This window comes from Mytilus californianus, unplaced genomic scaffold, assembly GCF_021869535.1.
Source record: "Mytilus californianus isolate M0D057914Y unplaced genomic scaffold, xbMytCali1.0.p SCAF_1, whole genome shotgun sequence".
NCBI lineage: Eukaryota > Metazoa > Mollusca > Bivalvia > Mytilida > Mytilidae > Mytilus > Mytilus californianus.
In genome coordinates, this window is record NW_026262581.1 from 48858044 (window position 1) to 48866171 (window position 8128).

Sequence of the window (8128 nt, forward strand, 5' to 3'; positions counted from 1 at the left end):
TTTATATAGAACTTATGACATAGAAAAGCGCTTTTGAAGCAATAAATTGATAGCGTTATTTTCATTTTGTGAAACTTTGGTCAATACCACTGCTGTTGGAATATCAGTCCGGGAGTGCATTATCAGTTCAGTAGTCAATACTTCGGTATTGACATGATTTATAACAAACCATTCCCCGTTGATATATTTAGAAATTTTAAAGAAACAAAGGTTCCAACTCCCTTAGAATGTTTTGACTATTACTTTTATATCTCTTCGGTCTTATAGCTCTTCATAAGTCAGGTTCGTAATTTATCCATAAGGCTTTTAAATTTTTGGCTTTGAGCGATCCTGATAAAGGCTTATCAATAAAAGCACTTCGGACGGATCAAGTTGATAGTGTTATTTTTTTTTTAGAATTTATAGTACATTTTTTTTCTTTAATTCTTTTCCTTGTTCAAAACAATTTTACATTGCTTATAACTGATGGTGACTGATTTTGGAAAAGAAATCAAATAATTTCAAACCACGTTTAATGTAATTTGAGAAACTATTGATTTTGAAAGTTCGGTCAATTTTATTTCAATCTGCTTCTCAGATGACGTCAGTTATGTACCAATTGCCGTAACTACGAACCCGTCATTTTTTCCTCGAAATCCCCGATTAAAGCCTAGCCAACAGTTTGTACTTACCATGATCATCACGACAAATGCCATATGTAGACGTAAATTAAAGAAAACATAAAAACATTTGAATTGTTCGTAATATAGACCTACACAAGTGATGCCAAATCCTTTTCAATTTGCGTTTTATGATGGAGCATAAAGAGAAGATCTGTTAGATACATGAAGTCCAATAATTTTTCAAAAGAAATGAATATTAGTCTGACGGTCATTTTCATCAGGATCTGAATAGTCTGAACAATAAATTATTCAGTTATGTTCAGCTTTTTAGTCAATTTTCAGACTTTTCCACCGCGGTTAAATCAGTTCTGTTCAGATAGTTTTCTTGCAGTCAATTCAGTGCTTTTCAGTAGCATTTCTGACAAGTCAGTATGATGTGTTGTGTATTGGTAAATAAAAGCTACTGAACAGTCTGGATATAGTCTAAACAGATCTTAATTGACTGGGAGCGAAATGACTGAACAGTTCTGAACTTACCACAGTGGATAAGTCAGAAAATTTACTGAAAAACTGAGAAAAAAAAACTTGGTAAATTAATTTATTGTTCAGTCTTTTGAGAGCTATTCAGATCAAAATGACTATTTCATACCAAAATCGGTTTACTAGTGTTTTTATTGTTTAACAGTTTGGTGCTTACTTAGAATGGTTCTCGAACTTTTTATTAACGTAAGCTCAAACGTGTTTAAATAAAATACGTAATGAGTCGAAATAATCGTTGAGATTTTGAGATCAAGTTGATAGAATATTAAGCAGTGATTTTAAAACAATTCTACATAAAAATGATAACGTCCATACCATGAGAAAATATAAGGCGTATGGCTAGTTTTTATTATAACAGTACAAGTCTCTAACTTATAACACAAATAATAACGTGCGTATTTAACAATATTGCTAATAATAATAATTAATAGTAGCGATATTTCGTTATAACTAAATGTATTATGACATTTTGACAAATATGTCTGTGGTAGATTGAAAAAGAATGTGTTATTCACCTTTAGTACATTTTAAATATAAGCATAATCCACATTTCATACACAAATGACGTCGTGACATTAAAGTTAATGATGTCATGAAAAATATGTTTGTTGTAGGAGGGAACGAAACGTGTTATTGACCCTTAGTATATATCCTTATATATGCATAATCCGCAATTTCGTATTACTACGACATCGTCGTGACATTTAAAGTTTTTAACTATAATTAACGAATTTGTCATTTGCGGTTCAGTTGCAAATTTCCTTGTGTGCATGTCAATCATACACAAAATAATTGAAACGGTATAAAAGAACGATTTTGAAGCAGTAAAACAGTATTCATAAGAAATCCTTCAAATAGCTTTAAACAAAGGTAAGGCTTATGGGTAACTAACTTTCAATTATGAATAAAACAAACCAATAATGCAATAGTGATAAAGATAGCAGGGAGAAAGTCATTATAGTACTATGATTTATTAAATTTTAAGCGTACAGATAATTGTATACTTCTAATGAAACATTTGCTTCTTTGAAAGTAAGAAACAATTTAGATTATCTTTATAAAGAATAATATACTGGAAGTTGTGCATTGTATCACATTACCGTAATTGAAAAGTAAGAGACAAGATTGAAAACAAAATATTGCTTCAAAGTATATTCTATTGACACAAATTATTTTGAAATCTATACAAAGTGAAAACCCGACTGAAATATGTTTTTGAGATATTGAACATCAATTTAGTGAAACAAGTTCGAGATCGACATTTTGCTTCAACCCCTTTTTTTTTAATTGTAAATTAATTTCTGTCATAATTTTCTGATTTGTAATATCAACCCAATCTCATATTGTATTATCAATTGAAACCTTATAGTTCATGATTAATTGCTCCAATTCCTTGTCTAGAATTTGCTATACTATATTATTTCTATTGAATGATCAGGTCTTTAATTTTTTATATTTTCAAATAGTTTGACCTTGAGTATCACGGAAGATACCATAATTGGCGAAACGCACATCTGGCTTACAATTATTGATAGTGTTTATGCTATTTTGTAGGACAAAATCTTCACTGTCAGTTTGTTTGTTTCTGTTTTAATTTTCAGAGATATCCGTTAAAAACAATAAAACTCAAAATAAAGGCCCCCTTTCCGTCTTTTCCTAGTGGTTGTTCTATTTTCAGAATGAATTTTAGAAGAGCTGTCTATAAATCTTTAATTTCAAAATTCTTACGACTGTAATGTGTTTTTTATTAACATGATAATGCCTTTTTTAGATATAATCTTTACACAACATCTCGATTTTGAACTTTTGCTCGAAAGCAAACGCAATCAATCCTACAATTTGGCTTAGAATAAGGAAATTCTGTCATTTTTGTATACCCGAAACAAGTATAAGTATCGCTGCAGATTGGTTTTTAGCAGGTCTATAGTCAAAACATGTAATATTTTATTTACTGATTCGTATTCAATGTGTATATCATGATTATCAAAGAAATAACGTTTATCCTGTTACTTTCAGTATTCTTAGAGATGATGAGATTCCAGATTATATTCTTATCGATGGCAGTGACCACAATGATAGTAGCCGGTAAGAAAAATATTCGATTTGCTTTTTTCGAGATTGATAGGCTGTTTTAACGAAAGTGTTTCCGATGCTGAGATAAATATCCTACTGCAGAAAATTTAAAAAAAAATATAATTGAAGTACATAAGAAAGAATATTACCAACATCTACATATTTTTGTGAATTATAATGTAAAAGTTTGAAACGAATGCGTTTGAATTTTGAATTGTTTCACTTTTGGTCATGTAAGGTCATCTATATCTTACTATGCGGTATGTCCTTTAATTAGGACTGAAACCGTAAGGTCCATGCAGGTGTTGAGATCATCCTTTAGTATATGGTGAATAGTTGTCTTATTGGCATTAACTTCATATATCCTGATATTCATATGTAGATAGTAGTTCACCTGTATTGTATTTTGTATTACTTGATGTGTGAAGATTTTAAAAATAGTTCGATATTTAATCTTACAGCCTACTCACCAACAGAAAAGCATGCATTAGACATACATGGAGTGAAGAAGATTTTACAGGTCGAAAACACAGTTGGAAGAGACATAAACGGGCGTCTTGGTGTCGGATCCCTTTCTGTCCTAGATGTTATTGATGCAGATAGACGAGCAGGATCAAGAGCAGTTGGAACATCTCATGGAATAGGCAGTACAAGATTGACTGGGGGTTCTGTTGGAAGCAGGACATCTGTATCTGAAATCATTAGAGGCTCCTCAGCTGGTATCTCACGTGCTTTATCTGACGATGACAGTATCATTAACTGTCATTATGGGTGTGGAGGAGATAAATTATGTCGTTCAGGACATAAATGTATTCACAATGGCTGTAGCAGCTACTGCGTCGATATTTCATCTGGAAGTATAATTGGTGCATCTGGATTGTCGGACTCTATAAGAAGGAAAATTATTAGAAGTTTATCATCTGACTTTACCAGAGTTTTAAGTAATGGTGGTCATTTATCCTCTAGCAGCAGAATTGGTTCATCTGGTCTGGCTAGAAATTTGGACCTATCTAGCAATTCTCATTTGGAAACTATAGGTAGTAGCCCTTCAATGTCTGGTCATACAGGGTCTGATATTCTTGACGCAACCAATCTTAGAAGAAGTGGACTTGATGTATTAGACACAGTTTCTTTAAGACGCGGTGGATCAGCACGTACTTCTGGTTCAGGGGTCGTTTCCCAGTCAGTATTAAATGGGAAAATTGGTTGTAAAAAAGACTGTCTTGCTGATAGAGATTGTCCAACCAACAAATACTGTGCAACTGTTAATTGTCACATGATTTGTCGAAGAAGGCCGTCTAATGGATACACACGATGAACAGGATAACACCGCAATTCCCATTTGACACACAGTATTATTTTTAAATAAAAGTAATTGTTGAATACAGTTTGTGGTTTTTTAATATATGTTGCATTTTTCATCCATTTAAGATATATTCAAAAATGAAAATAAAACAGACATATTATAGATGTCAATGAGACAGCTACGAATCATCACAATAAAACATGCAAAAGAGTCTTTAAAAACGTTTAGTGCACACCTAAGGATATGCTTGACTGTTGAAAAAATTACAATCAATTACACTGGAAAATGTTAAGAAAAAAACTCATGTGCTAGCACACATATGTTAAAATTTTCTGTGAGTTCATTAAGCTTGACAAAAAGTGTTCAATTTCACATTAATACAATTTAAAAGAGATCAAAATATATCAAGCTTTATTAATAATTTAATCTTGTATAACACAGGGTATTGTAATAAGACATCACTTAAATGAAAACAGGTCTTATGTGAGGAATGTTGTTATATGTTAAGGAAATATACAGGTTTGGTCTTTAATAGCATAACAATGACAGTGACTCTTTACAATAATGCTGCGCCCGAAACATCTATCTACTCTACGATATACAATACTCGTTCTGGTTATATTTCTTTGTAGAACATGTAACCACGTTTGATGCTGGAGCATTGACAAAAGCAGTCGATTAAGTTTATAGCCGCTTTAAAAAAAAACTCTCATTTATCAAACGGGTTTCTCAATATTACAAAAGTGATTTTTGCTAATGGGAGGAAAGACGACCAAAATCACAACTACACATATTTTGTACAATTTGAAGGAAAAGTGGTATTGTGTTGCATATATAAACTGGTGGTTCAACGATACCAACAAACTCGAAAATGTCTTAACTCTCAAGCGTTTTCTGTCTTTAGGTGAATGTTATTTTCCTTGATATTACTTAGTACGTAATTCAATACGTGCGTTTTTGGAACGCCAACATAATTCCGACTTAACATAAGGCAAGCAAAAAAACAGACATGTCAGGTAATCATGGTAATGGTCACTTTTAAAAAATTAATTTGACATATCGACTTTGAACATAGCAGCTATTTCAAAAATCAGGTAAAGAGCTTAACCGTTATTGTTGTCTTCATCTATCACTGTTTTGCTATTCATTTTGTAAACATTTTCTCTTTAAGTTAACAGTTAACTACACAAACAAACGACAGCAATGTCGACTGCACCACAGTCGTGTCAGGAAAGACGTTTTGAAAAACAAGTTGATGTCCACATCAAATTAAATTTACATCACATCAAATGATAAGTAAAACTACTTGCTGTTCTGAGTTTAACAAATTGCAGTTTGAATTCATCTCCAGAAACTTATCAACTGGTAAAATAATTCAAGTAATTGCTTCAGCGATAGGTTGTTAGTGTGAAGTTAGTGCAGTTATACTTACCATTCATTTTCAGTTAATTATTGTCTATGTCATGAAATTCTAGCTAAATAGTGACAGTATAATATAATGACTGGTGTAAAAAGGTCTAACTTTGACATGAAAACTTCATTCCTAAATGAATTTTATAGATCATTAGTTCAAAAGATTGTTTTGCTGGTCAATACATTATAGCTTTGTTTTCTAAACAGCAAGTTATTGCGTTATTGTAATTTGGACAATTTTTTGAAAGCAATTTCTAATCTGCAAATAATAAAGGAAAATACTTTACATCATAATCAGCAAAATTTTGTTCTCTCAACTATCGACTTCCTTCCAATTGACATTTGATAAGTAATTTGTTCTTAATATCATTTCCATGATTATTAAAATAGTATCCTCTGTTCTTAAAAGAACAATGAAATATATTTTTAAGATGATTAAAATTTTGAGAAGAGATGTTCAAAATTGGATCAAATTCAAAGTTGTATGAATCATACAGATTCCGCTGTAATTTATCTATCTATCACAAGCCCAGTAGTCTGTATTGACATGAATTATTATTCATATGATCAAAACTATAAATCAACTGTGTTGCAAAAATTTGAATCGTTCAAAATACTAAGGATGTTCTACCCCCGAGGATCAGATTACTTATAAACAGTATTTGGCAAAACCTTTCGGAATTTAGTTTCTGCAATGCTCTTCAACTTCGTACTTTATTTCGCATTTCAAATTTTTTTTATAGTAGGTGATTATTTTATTTTAATTTCATTACACAGACATTAAATAGCTGAAGTTGGATGGCAAGTATCATTTTTATATCACTGCACTCAATTTATACTAACAACCTCTCACTGAAGCAATTAGCTAAAATATTTTACCAATTGATCAGTTTGTGGAGATAAATTCAAACTGCTATTTGGTAAACTATTTAAACAAATGATATTGTGTTAAGCCAAATCCTTCAGCATTAGCACAATAAAAAAGTATCAAATACGATTGATTGATTGATTGTTGGTTGCTTAATGTCCAGTGGCAAATATTTCATGCATATTCAGGACAAGAACAAATTGACAATAAATACAATAGGTAGGTTCTGTAATAGAGGCGTCCGGGATTAAGGTCGGAGAAATTTAGACTGCCACGGGAAATGAGGGTATATTGGATAAGGACCGAAATTTAGCCTTGCAACAGGTCACCTACGGACTTTAAACGAGGCATCGGATTTAACGTCCCCATTCTGACCGGACGTGGCCGCAAATTTGTACATCCCGCACAGCGAAACGGACGCCCCACTTTAGCAAGGGTTTTACTGCCGGTCGGATGAAGATCAATGGTGACCATACTTCTATTCCCCAGTCACCCTTTGGGGTGTATCAAATACGAAGAAATACAGACAATAAAAGAAAAAAAAGAAATTTAGACAAAAAACACAAACAATGTGACCCATTGGTGGCCTTCGGCTGTTGTTTGCTCAATGGTCGGGTTGTTGTCTCTTTGACATATTCCTCATTTCCATTCACAATTTTATTGAATAAACAAATTACATAATTATAACAAATAAATGCAGCCAACTCTTATTTTCGGAAGATCTCATTTCCTGAAGAAAGAGTAAGTATTTCCTTCTTCTTAAGTGGTACACGAACAATTAAAACTTTAGTTTTTAGGAACATAGCCGCTAATTCATAGTTATGGATGCTCTCTATGAAAAATTCTGCCATTTCATGCATTAGGGGCCAGCTGAAGGACGCCCCCGGGTGCGGGTGTTTCTCGCTGCATTGAAGACCCATTGGTGGCCTTCGGCTGTTGTCTGCTCTATGGTCGGATTGTTGTCTCTTTGACACATTCCCCATTTCCATTCTCAATTTTATTCATAGCTTTTTTGTTTCAAGTTCAGATAAAGTGATTGTCATTTCATGTCAAAACTATACCTTATCCTGACTTTTACTGTAAAATTCAATATACCTTTAATTGCATATTAGAATGCTTGTGTTTTCAGAAGTTTGGTGGTATAAAAACGGGTTCACCTTATTTGACCGACAGGGCAAATATGCCGTCCTATTTTAGTTTCATATATTTTTTTTATTATTCAAAATGGGTTCTACAGTGATTAAGCCATTAAGCCGTCAATTTATACCAAAATAACCCACATGTTTTACTTATTCACAAAGAAACAGTTTTGCGCAGAACTATTTT

General features: G+C 32.4%; 1 long non-coding RNA gene across 1 annotated transcript; it reads left to right on the forward strand.

Moving 5' to 3' along the window:
* Positions 1 to 1974: 1974 nt before the first annotated feature.
* Positions 1975 to 3785, forward strand: LOC127720477 (uncharacterized). Its single transcript, XR_007990814.1, has 3 exons — positions 1975 to 2012; positions 3159 to 3227; positions 3677 to 3785. It is a non-coding gene; the product is annotated as an uncharacterized LOC127720477 (long non-coding RNA).
* The last annotated feature ends 4343 nt before the right edge of the window (positions 3786 to 8128 follow it).